Source organism: Saccoglossus kowalevskii, chromosome 18 (genome assembly GCF_978046115.1).
Source record: "Saccoglossus kowalevskii chromosome 18, keSacKowa6.1, whole genome shotgun sequence".
Taxonomy (NCBI): domain Eukaryota; kingdom Metazoa; phylum Hemichordata; class Enteropneusta; family Harrimaniidae; genus Saccoglossus; species Saccoglossus kowalevskii.
Window position 1 is genome coordinate 16,079,565 of NC_140658.1, and position 13,156 is coordinate 16,092,720.

Consider the following 13,156-nt stretch of genomic DNA (forward strand, 5'->3'; position numbering starts at 1 on the left):
ATAACGATATACAATAGCGCCACACGAAGCATACTTAGCTTACGTCGTCACGGTGTCGGCATGCAAGGGTTTTGCATTTTAACGACTCGGTGCGCACTTCAAAGTGGGACTACCAATTGATCTGGTGTGGGTTTTTTGGATTTTGTTTCACCGCCTAGCTATAATCTCCTTGAGAACTTCCTTGTTCCTTGTCTTCGGTACAAGATGATGTTACAAATGTTTGTTGTGCCAGGCACCAGTTTCTGACATCAAACATTCCCGTGCTACGCGATAACGATATACAATAGCGCCACACAAAGCATACTTAGCTTACGTCGTCACGGTGTTGGCATGCAAGGGTTTTGCATTTTAACGACTCGGTGCGCACTTCAAAGTGGGACTACCAATTGATCTGGTGTGGGTTTTTTTTTATTATGTTTTACCGCCTAGCTATAATCTCCTTGAGAACTTCCTTGTTCTTTGTCTTCGGTACGAGTTGATGTTACAAACTATGTTTGTTGCACCAGTTTCTGACATCAAATATTTCCGTGATTTGTGTTGTGCGATAACGACACAATAATACAATAGTATCCATTTATATAAGGTCACTTGGTTATCGATGAATACACATCTTAAAGAATAAATAAGTTAACAGGTCATAATTAATATTTACTTATTGTTGATAACATTGCGTAACACTCACCAGACATAACCAGCATCTGTGTCCTGAAATTTCAGACTATGATACTACATACATTTTTTTTGGATAATTTTACCTTTTATTAAATAACAACTGTATAGTGATCTTCTATTTATTGTCAACGTGCCCGAGTCCCGACTATTAGTTTCTAATCGCGTAACGATCTTTAGGCGGCGCACATAACATTCCAGTCCACAACTTAGCTGGCAATGTTGCTGTCTGCGTGTTCGTAACAATATGGCAGTGACAGTAATGGTCAATGGTTGTTTTCACGTGTAAAATAACAACCATCGTATGCCTGAAATATGATATTGTCTGTTTAGGTATTGAAATAAAAGACTCAATAATTACACATTTACGTATAAATCTTATTTTGTTTTATCATTAGAATCTAATCCAGCATTGCTTATTTTTGAATTAGTATTATTGGAGACTATTATATAGTTTCTAATATCGCAAATATTTACACTGTTTATTAAACTGTTATTGTATCGTAGTTACAGTAATATTATGAGCTTTCAGTTTATGGTAGCGTAGTGTGTTTGCGTATGTGTTTTACCCCCTGCACACCGCTGTTGGCATGCATTTATTCATTTTACTCGGAGGGCTTGACAAGATTAATCACGGTAAGCGTTTTATGTAATACAGTGTTTACCTAAATATATATAAATCAAATAGAGAGTGGAATACTTGTCATCTAGTGTGCTGTATATAAATGCGTAACGTCTATAGCCCGTCACACTAGATGGTGAGAAGGCAATATGCGAGTATACGTGCTTCTGTTGTCTCTGTGCGTGTGTGTGTGTGTAGTTGAAAATGTGGAGACACGGTGTTGGGTATCTGATTGCTGGTATTATGACTACTATTGGTATACTACACCCAGTCCAATTGATTGGTGTTACTACTACCACAACTATTACCGTGAATGCACCACTGACGACATTAACACATATCCATACTGCAGCGAAAGCCTTTGCGGAGATCCTTACACTTATAACGATCATTGCCTTTGTCACGATACTGGTGATAGATGTTGCCGTTCAGTTTACGATGAAGGTAATAACAAACATTCATTTAACTAACTAACGCAGACTCATGATATTGGATCAATAATTTCTTTGGTAATTGTTATAAACATGAATATTGGAAAATATTCCAAAGAAACACCATTATTAAAAGTGTTACCGTGACGTTGGGTTTCTGTTATGAGAGTCACTCCCCAAAATGCATATGTCAACACTTTAGTACTAGATAATGACAATGTGTGGTGTACCGACTGTATTAAAATAATACAATCCTTTTGGGAGTTCGTATTAATCCCATTTGTGATTTTGTGGATTTTTTCAGTCACAATTTTAACTAAAATTTTAACAATGCACGCCAATAAGACATATGCTTGCATTGAATCTAATACTAGTTTGTTTGTTTCTCTTTTAAAGTTGCTCTAAGTTACACGGTAGAAGGAAATGAGATAAACTTCCATTGTAACATTACTTATGAAACCAATGTCACGGATGTGAACATGGAGTTTGATTGGTTCGTCGCTGACGATTTAGTATTTCAAGAACAGGTTGCTGGATCTACCGTGAGATCTACCATGTCACAGACGTATTTGGAAGGCAAACTGGGCTCACTGGTACTTGGTAGTTTACTATTATATTAGCATTTTGCCACGAATGAAGTCTAACCGAGACTTGTTCTTAGTTTTGCCATGATGTTACGGGAATTTAATCGAAGATCTTGTACGGAATAGCTGTGCAGTTCACTGGTGTTTAACGCGTATGTTTCCAACTTTGGAATACTCGATAGTAAATATAAAATGACAATGTCACTCGCCATGGTTACAACATGTTTATTTATTGTGATGACGAATGTCTGGTGTTTGAGTGCTGGAACAATGAAGTCAGTCAACAACTTGAAGTGTTGACGAAAAGTCATAAATAGTTTGGCATCTGCACAGTAACTTGGCTTAATTTCAGTAAAGTAAATGCTCCCCTAACAAGTTGTTATAAAATGACTGTCCAGTGTAGTAGAATTGATTATTAAGCCCGATTGCTATGATTTTTTAAAATTTAACTTTAACAACATGTTATATATGGTGGCGTTCACGTTAGAGATCTCGGCACGTGCCGAAACTTGTGTGTGAATTGTCGGGACCGAGTCGGCACGTGCCGAAAAAAAACTCGGTCTCGGTCCCGATAGTGCTTGGGACCGAAACTCGGCACGAGATGTGCTGCCTCAGGCTGAACGCTCGGCACGAGCCGAAATCACGCCCTCGGTGGTTAATTTAAGAGAACATACTAGTATGTTGATGTAGTATGAAATGACGATGACAGGAATGCAGATATACGAGTATATGGTCTGATGCTGTAGTAATGAATACAATTAATGCAAACCGTCGTTAGCGACGCATCTTTATCTACAATGCTACATTGACGGGATGATTCGTAATAAATACCATAGCAACAAATGGGTATAATTTAAGCATAGCAATTATTATCATAATATACGTATTGTTTTCCATGTTTGGGCCAAATAACAGATTGACGAATGAGGGCGTGATTTTGGCACGAGCCGAGTCGGTCCTATAAGTGTATCCCGAATAACATGAACGCAACTGCTGAAATCCCTCTGCAAACACAACGGATTAAAAACTTCAGCACGTGCCGAGATCCCGTAACGTGAAAGTAGTAATAATATATATGTGGACCTAATTGTTGTTATTTACATAACCTTGCCTGTCCAGTGTCAATAAGCTTATCTGACACTGGACACTCGTCCAATAACGGAATGAATGAACAATATTAATTTGTTATTCTGTCCTATGTAAACTTCTGTATGGTTTGAAGTATTATTCATGTTTTGTCTAATTGTAATAGATTCGCTGCGAAGTTGGAGTAATAGAAAATGGTATTAACATAGGACGAAGAAATAGTTCAGATTTCTTTGCTGGTATCACGGTATTAAATATTTATTTTATTTACCAAAAGTGTTTTGCACTACTACTTCTATTTCGTCACATACTTTGTAAATAATGCGATGGTGAACCAACTAACATGATTTGTGTTGGCTCAACTTTTTTAATAGTTTGTGATTTGAGCTATAATATTATGTTTGGACGTGGGACAAAAGAATGCGTCTCCGGACTTGTTTCTATGGGAGGGCGGGTATTTTAGTTCAAAAACGGCGGTCATTTTGTTTAAAATTTGGGTGAACTTTGAACTCCAGATAACTTCTTATTAGAAACTATTTAAAAATGAAATATGAATAATTTTGTGATTTTCTTGGTAGAGTATATGATGGCTTATCTTAAATGTTGTTTTTACAGAAAACAACAGTTCGGTAAAACATTGCAAAATTAAATATACGTACAGAAAATAAAAAAAAAAACTCGTGTTTTAAAAATTAAATCATTTTACAAAAAAAAATAAGATTACAGTAAGGTGTAGAATGAAAACATTAATTGAAAAATGTTCAACAAATACGCAAAGTTATCTAGATTGTGAATAGATATATTGTTTTACTTATGATTACTACTAGATATCATGAATCATAATGTTATGCATTCATTATATAAGGTCCCGGACTCTGTAGATGTGTATGAAAATGACGGACCGACGGCCTTTAATCTGGAGTTAACTATACCATTCATGTGTAATTCGTTTAACAACAATAACGCACCATGTCAAGTGGAGATACCCATCACTGTGAGTAAACGAACTGATTTTGGAAGCTACGTTGATGCGGTAATACAAGACCAGTGTGCAGCGATACTAACAACGGACAACGCTGACGGACCCGTAACAGTTAGGGTGAAAGCCACGAGGGATTTTTTCAGTGACGGAGATGGTGAGGTTTATTTGAGCTTTCTCCCGATAGAGACGACAAATTCGAAATTGTGAAATGGTTACGCAATTACAGACACGATAACAGTAGGTATCACCTTAAAGACCTTCGCAAAGTACCACGGGTAGGCGTGGCATTGCAAATTCAGGATGGTAACTGACTGCCTCTTAATACCAATAGACGCAATTAGAAATACAACCAGGGACATAATAGCGTGTCTTTGTATTTTTGTTACATTAGTTTGTGCGGGCAGGAAAAATGCAATATCAATCGAGCGCATGCACGACAAACTTTTTCTGCATCCATCATGTACAGTATAATCGGCCACGCTATGTCGTTCCCGGTTGTATCAAATATTACACATAAAACAATATTTGTTACTTTTCAGTTATGCTGGAAATCAAAATATAAATGACGTGTGTGACGGCACAGTTATATTTTAGTTAATATGATAGTTTATATTTTGGCTGCCGTACGATTGTGTAAAACGGTCTGGTCTGGCAATTATTTCGTGATCCGAGAGTAGATGCGTATTAGTGGGTTCTTGGGTGTCATGACGTTCATTAGGTAACTGTTACCATAATTGTAGTGAAAAACGAAAAAAGATACGTTAAGCTAAATATATTCCACTAGATACGGACATATGACCGTGACCGAAGCAGTAGAAAATGTTGTGGCAATGGAGACCCTCATTACTCCACATTTGATGGCAAGTAAGTATAAAATGAATGAATGAGTGGGATGCAAATGTTAATTAAAATGAATAATTGTTCTAAAAGTCTCATTATGAAAACAAACTATTTCAAACCTAAATAATACGAAGATAATTGTTCACGCTTCTATTTTTCCGAAATTTAACTAACAAATCTGATAAAATTTACTTTGTCTCGACCGTCACTGCATATGCACAGCGGTTACCAGTGCGATACAGTTTCTATTTCAATACTTACCCAATAACATTGATTTTATTGTGTTGGCTCTCATTATGCCCGTTGTGGTAACTATGGTGATCGTGTTTCTGAAGTAACCATTATAATGGTACTCGATACACTTTTATGGTTTGTTGTCATGTCTACTGCTTTTAAATTAGGATCATCCGTTGCTATGCGTAAATAATATAGTCATATTATCTATCTGGACAATAGCATCTTGGGATATTTTCATTTCAGGTATTTTGATGTTTACAAGCCAGGAGAATATGTATACTACTGACACGAATTCCTGCCATACGAGGTAAGAACTACAAACTATCAGTGCGCATGCATGTGTTAAATCACAAAAATTGCATTCTGGCTCACACTGGCTTCCACATTGGCTTCCATTAAACATTGTTTCATTTTCTGTTAAGATCCAGACACGTCTGACACAGTGCGGAAGTGTGGCCTGTAATTGTGGATTGGTCGTCCGAGCTGACGATGACGTCATTATCGTAGATCGGTGCAAAGTTCAAGAGGAAGAAGTTGTATACTACTGGAATGGCGAAAGATACTCCTACTACCGTAAATACGGCAAGTTAATGATCAAGATAATACAAAATGGTGATATGACGCCTGGATTCAGATTAGTTAGAACAAACAGTGGATATACTTACCAAGTAAGTAGCATAACACATATAACCGGGGACAAAATATAGCTTAACTGTTTTTATTATTGTTCAGTTACCACAATATATCACATTTTAAATTATTTTCAATGGGTCGAGTCACAGGGAGTGCTTTGCATTGAAGAGATACAATCATACTACCCGGTGCACGTAGTCTGTACAATTAGAGTTGAAGATTTCACTAACCTATAGTAGGAATTCTAAAAAAAAGTTATTCATTTTCCGTATCCCTTTAAAGTAGCCAGAACACATTTGTTTTTTTATAATTATGAGATTCTATAGTCGATGACCACGTGATGGTACAAACGCGGACATGATGTCATTTTCCTTTCAGGTACATTTCCCAAACGGTGCATTTGTTGAGGCTAGTGGTGGCTACTATATTAATATATGTTTTTCCCCTGCATCCGACGACTATGGTTGGCTCAATGGTGGACTGTGCGGAAGCTACGACGGAAATTACGAAAATGACTTCCTCAAAGGACCTTTCAATTCAGCAAATAGAGAATATCTACCCGGGAGATCAAACGCACATGAGTTTTCTGATACATGGAGGTGAGTGCACTGCACCATGCCGCTTCCCTTCTGCTTGCTTTCCGCCCCTTCCCTTTCCGCCCCTTCCCTTCCCTTCCCTGCATTGCACTGATCGTGTCTTAAATTTATCCCACAGAACCCCGGAAGGGAACAATCTATTCTATGGTGAAATTGATGACTCAGAATCAAATAGAAAGAACTCGACACAGGTATATTGCTCGTGTAATGCAGAAGGAGACAGCGTTGATGCTCAGTGTCAGTATGGTAAAGATAATGGACGCCCCAGTAAACCTAATATCGTACCTAACACGTGTAATGCCAGATACTGTGACATAACAGATGAGTATTTACATAGTGACAGTGACAACGAAGGCACGAATAAACGCAAACGTGACACGGGGATTCACGTATGATGAAGATTTTGAACCAAAGGTTGGTTTTAGTACCGCAATTTTGAATCTAAATATTGACATCATTTGTGACACGAATATTCTGAAACGGACAGTTATTTGAATCGTAAGGTTTCATTGCATTTCACCTGTAGATACCTGAATGGCCGACACCATCTGGAATAACTGAACAGTTTGCTATCGAATATTGTAACGACTTAGTGCTAGGGTCAGCAGCGGCTAAAGCATGTGAAGGTGTCTTATTTCAGAATGAGACTGACACATTTATTGAGAACTGTGTTCTCGATATTCAGGTGAGTAAATTAAATCCGAATTAGTTCCCATAATTTCATTTATTAACATATATATGTATTGCATGATTACTATATTAGTAATTATAGCAGTTTTGGTAATATATTTACCAGAACTCATTATTGTATGCTATTACCAATTTATGAAGGTATTGGATGACTTAAACACAGCGCAGTCCTCAAGTGCACTATTGAGAGACCAGTGTGAAGAAATTGTGAGCAAAGATACAACACACTGGTTGGTAAACGACGATGGAGTTATAGTGCCCCCAGTGGCTATTATCTGAGCCCTGTGCCCAGCCGACTGTAACGGGAAAGGCAACTGTACGGAGGGTGTATGTGTATGCAATGATGGGTATGGAGGGACGGACTGCTCAGTAACGCTCAGTGAAGCCCCGGATGTATATCGTGGACATAAGAATGGCCTTTGCGATACAAGTTTTGAAAGTTGTTCCCATGTCTCGATTTTTGGTGATAAATTCGTGGAGGCAATGACATGTCACGTGACACGTATTAAGGTATAGGAGAGTACAAATATTGAGATAAAACGTTGATTAATACATATTAGTTTGAATTAACAATATAAAACATACGATGGGTGTATTTTAATATATGCAACTATATTTAAATATGATTTTCTGGACAAGCCATGTGTGTTTTTAATTTGCATGGTATTTTAATATACATTTATTAAACAATTTTTCTGTTTGTTTATTTTTTGTTATGTTTTGTTTTATTTGGATGATAATAGTTTATGAATTAATCGTTTTCTCTAACTTATTGAAGATATCGGAAACGGGTTTTACAATCGAAAACGTAGCCAGTAAGGAGGATAGTGTATTTAAGACATATGAAGAAATCCAATGTCCAGTTGATCAACTTTCTCGAAGACGACGACGAGATGCGGATCCAGTGGAACCGATTGGTGCGTTGATATCTGTCAGTAATGATGGCACGAATGAAAGTCCACAGATTCTTGTTATTATTTACAATGATAATTGCGATGTCTGTAACGGAACAGATGGATTTTGCAGACGGAAGGTGAGATGGGTTTTGTTCGAGTAGTTTGTATTGTATACGTTATATGTGAATGCCACGCATAAAATAACGACATTTAACATGAATACCACGACGTTTATAATTATATTAGACTAGAAGCTGTCTATGATGATCGTGAAATTTTGAAACATCTATAAATAATAGTCTAGTGAAATTATTCCGACTGTTGTTTATGAGTCAGTCAGTCTGTGCATGAGATTAATTTCATAACAAAATTTAAAAGAAATCAAATCTTACACCATTTCACAACATGTTTATCACTATTTAATATATTTACTTACTTAGACCAATATCTGTATTGTCGATGGGGATTGCTATGACCTTGGTGACCCGCTATGTCAGTCAGGTATGTGTAATATATTATGTAAATAATTATTATTTTATGTATTTTGTATTTTATTTGAATTTATGTTAATCTAAATTATATTATTCGGTTCGTGTACAGTCGACTTGTATGTAAATGTGTTTCATAGCAACACTCATTGCATTTGCCTTGTTTGAACTCATCGTGTTTTATACATAATTTCATTTAAATATTCTAAGTCTTAGCACGTGGATTATTGTGGTTATTGTGATTGGGGTTGTATTGGTAGCCTTTCTTGTCATCGGTTCGCTTGTTATCATCTTAAAGAAGTAAGTATTTATGTCCATTTATACAGAGTTTGACGAACGATTTCCATGGTTACATTATTGCATCAAGCCTAATATCACTACTTCATAATCACTTGATGGATTTTAAAAAAATCAATGAACACAAAATATACAGATAAAAAACCTGACAAATATATAATATAAACTACTCTTGTTTAATGGTTAATTAGTATGCATGGTTGTTATTCTGCAGGAAAGGGAAACAGAAATCAACCGTGGAAGTTGGCATGCCGCCAGAGAAAATAATAGGATAATTACCATTCGCCAACACTGTGATGAGACCAGAAAATATAACCCAGTAAAATAAGTTCTGTTGGATAAATAAGCCTACCGAAAGAAATGCTATTACTCCGAGACATTCGTGGTATTTTGTAGTGTTATATAGTGTTGTATAATTTGAAACCCTCACACTGCTGCCTGCAGCTATGATTAACATATGGACATACTTCTGCTAATTTAAAAACATTCATATTAATCCGACTTAAACTGATGACGTCAAATTAATGTCAAAACCCGGAAACCGGTCCAAAATGTGTGCAGAATGGTATTTGTAGTTTACATCTCGAATATACGTCATGTGTAAATCAAGACCTTATTCGGAAATGGCCGTCGATATCTCTATACATTTTCTTGTTTTGTTTTTTTGTGGTGGAACAATCATTTTTATGTATTTTATTTCACTACTTGGCGTTCATGAACGTATCACCACATAATACAGATATTGATGTGAACATGGGTTGTACAAGTAAGATATTTCAGGGATTGTTTCCTGGCTGATGGCTTGGAGGGGGCTGAGGGATTAGTAAAAACTGGCTACAATGTTTACCAGTACTGTCAATCTTTTATAAATAATGTTTACATTATAAACTTAACATATCAATTAAAACGTACGGATGTAAGTGTTACATAATAGTGCCTTTGATCTGTGACGGCATGGTGATACTAGTTAATTTCTTTTGTTCAGTTTGAGTGAGTGGTGGAGTTCAAAATTATGATAAATTTCTCCTTCAATTTCTCCACATGTAGTCCGCCCCCAGATGAGAACATGGGTAAATCTAAGTCCACTGATTAATATGCCATCCTCAATGTTAAGCTGGACGTCCATCAGTACATCGAGATAAATGTTCAAAGCGCCGACAACCTCTGCTGTTTAGGTCGTGATGACGACTGATTGGCACATGCATTTGAGGGTTAAGCTTTCGACCAAATCAACCATATTCATGGAATAAAACTGTTAAATTACATCTGACATGGTAGACTTTAGCATTGATAATTCAGTTATTGTGACTGATGAAATTGAAGACTTTGATGATGCGAAGCCTTTGATGTTTTCAGCACCAGCCATACACTATGATAAATGGAGGCATTAACATGGCTGTTCCAGATGCAGGTGTATTGTCTATGGAGTCAGCCAGGCAAGAGCTCCTAAAACAGAACTTTGTCTATGCCATCGCCAAAAGAAGACAAATTTACCACAAGTACTCAACATTTGATCTTGATGAGGAATTCTCATTCTTCAATCTCATAAGCACTCATAATGGCAAACCTCTAGAACTGATAACGATAGCCACTCAAGTTGGTGGGGCAAGGCGATCTGAGAGGAGTTGGGGTTTGCTGGTTGGACCATGTAAAACAACAGCAACTGCTCTAAAGCATGCACTGACCTCAAAAAAAGCAGAGTCTGGTAAAGTTGATGCTCAACCAGCATCAGGGTCGCTAGACGTTGCGACTGCCACACTAAGAGTCTCAGATGTCATTGTGCGTGGAAGACTCCCTCACAGATGTTGGTGAAAAACCATTAATGAATTCTTCAGATGCTCAACTAAACCTCTGCAAGCTCCAAAGGTTGACAAAGCTATGGCCATCCATGGCGAAATTGCCAACAATCTAATGACACTAAGCAAATTTGATGACACGATTTAGTAGAGCAGGCTAGAATCAAAGTTTAGGAATCCAGGGGAAAAATAATTGAAAGGAATATGCTAAACCTTAAAGATGAGTGAGACACTCACCTGGAGCCAGTCACAATAAATATAGACGCTCTCAGAACCTAAATTAGCTGTTTCCGATAGACAATCAGTTCATTTCTGAATGAGAACACTATGCTAGCCAAGTGAATGTGGACATTCTCTGTTGAGCAAGGCAGCACAATCACAAGCATCTTCTCAGTGATTGGCCTAAACATTCCAGGTTTTGGCATATGTGCTAGGGTACAAACGAGTTTAACAGGCAATAACCAGAATGTCTCGAAAAAATAATGCAAACTCGGTCCTTGGGCCAATAATAAGTGGGAGTCCTATACAATCCCTCGGGCTCTTCGCCACATTCTGGATGCTAAAATGGATCTGAAGAATTAATCCCTATAAAAACGGCGGAATCACTGACACATTCTTTAATCTAGAATAAATTGGTGATGTGAAAGGGTTTCAACTAAATTCAGCCACCCATGCTTAACCTATCAGGTCACCACCCCAGGCCAATATGCTATCCTGATAAGAAATAACGAGAACGACCTTGTGACACTTATCGATTAAGCAATAATGTCGTCAAACAAACTAATGCTTCATATGTTTGCATGTACTTTGCTGACTGCCGTATGTTCCTGTCAGTTCCAAACTTTATGACAGTAATGGTGTAATAATTTAAATTATCATGTATTCAAATACAAATTATTCACTGGAAAAGAATAACAAAATCTACCTACCTACTCTGAGCAACACGGAACTTGGGCTGGGTGTCATGTGCTACTTTGACTACACTGGATTGCAGAAAATAGCGTGTACACCGTCGCGTATAGCTACAAGAATTAACGATGGTCAGTTTTAATTTGTTTAGAAACAAGCTTCCACGGCCAGAAAATAGCGAAATTAAAAACCTGGAAATTGCTAAAGCATCTACAGTAAGAAACGTATCAGACAAGGAACCCTTGCCGTAAACGATTTTTTCTGTTGAAACACATGATTGTATCCAGAACTTTTTGTTCACATTTTTTTGTTCTTTTTTCAATATAACTGATTGATTTTCAAGGATTCGGCTCTACCCCCAAAACACTAAGAAAACGGTGAATAAGATGTTATAATATCTCAATTAGAGACATAATAAATACATGCAAATTCAGAAGGACTATGTAAAGAGTCATTGTCAGTCAATTTTCTCCGAGAAAAAAATCCTTAGCTGCGCTCATTGACTCCTATGTGAATATGAATGGATTGTTATGAATATAATACTTTTTTTCAAATAATCAACAAATACAGTGGTGTTTGTAAGTGGGTGTGTAAACCATGTGAAGGTAAAAAGTAAAGAGAGCGGATGAGTTTTAAACTTGATTTATATCTCTTGTTTCAAGCCTTGTTGTCATTTTTAATTCAATCCGCCATTGCTTTCGCTTATTTACTCAACAAAACAAGTTTGACTCCTGATCTTTAGAGCTGCAAAAAAAATCACGACTCCATGAGAAAACAGGCAGTATACATAGGTCATTCTCATGGCCTGCTACCGGAAATAAAATACTTATTTGTTTTCCAACGCGAATAGACAATACACTGCTCCGTTCCTGTAGAAGAATTGTTACAGTTTGAAAATGAATAAAAACACGGTCTCCTGACAGAAGTATTGATAGGTCTAATTTGGGCTTTGTGCCAGGTACTTTCTGATAAGCTCATGCGATTACATGTGCATTGATGTGTGATGTTGAAAAACAACATGAATTTTACGCAATAGTTCGTTTTGTCATATTCATGTGTTAAATATGAAGCTAGGGCCCTAGTAGGATCATGGAAACTTGTTATTTGGAGAGAATATCTATATTTTACAAGGATCTGTGATTTGGTCATTTTTATGATTTTGGTATGATTTTGATGTCAATTGAGCTCCTTAAAACTCTGACTGCTTGCGAGTTGACCTGAATTGACCTTTCAGTGAATGCTATTTATTCACGTATTCGCATTGAATTGAAGCGATATCGTGGAACAGGGCAGAACAATAGCGTCCTGTCTCCTTACATTCTATCTTTCGTGCCTAGATTAATCGTTTGCTTAGCGCAGTACCGAGGCTAAGGACTAGGTCAGATTTATAAATTAGCTAG

At 37.0% G+C, this 13,156-nt stretch overlaps 1 pseudogene across 1 annotated transcript; it reads left to right on the forward strand.

Moving 5' to 3' along the window:
* Positions 1-1,440: 1,440 nt before the first annotated feature.
* Positions 1,441-9,982, forward strand: LOC146731623 (von Willebrand factor D and EGF domain-containing protein-like; annotated as a pseudogene). Its single transcript, XR_014927007.1, has 16 exons — positions 1,441-1,735; positions 2,119-2,315; positions 3,559-3,639; positions 4,258-4,611; positions 5,159-5,238; positions 5,695-5,758; positions 5,874-6,119; positions 6,463-6,683; positions 6,799-7,069; positions 7,207-7,365; positions 7,512-7,880; positions 8,149-8,403; positions 8,707-8,767; positions 8,867-8,873; positions 8,965-9,054; positions 9,266-9,982. The product of XR_014927007.1 is annotated as a von Willebrand factor D and EGF domain-containing protein-like (transcript).
* Positions 9,983-13,156: the final 3,174 nt, after the last annotated feature.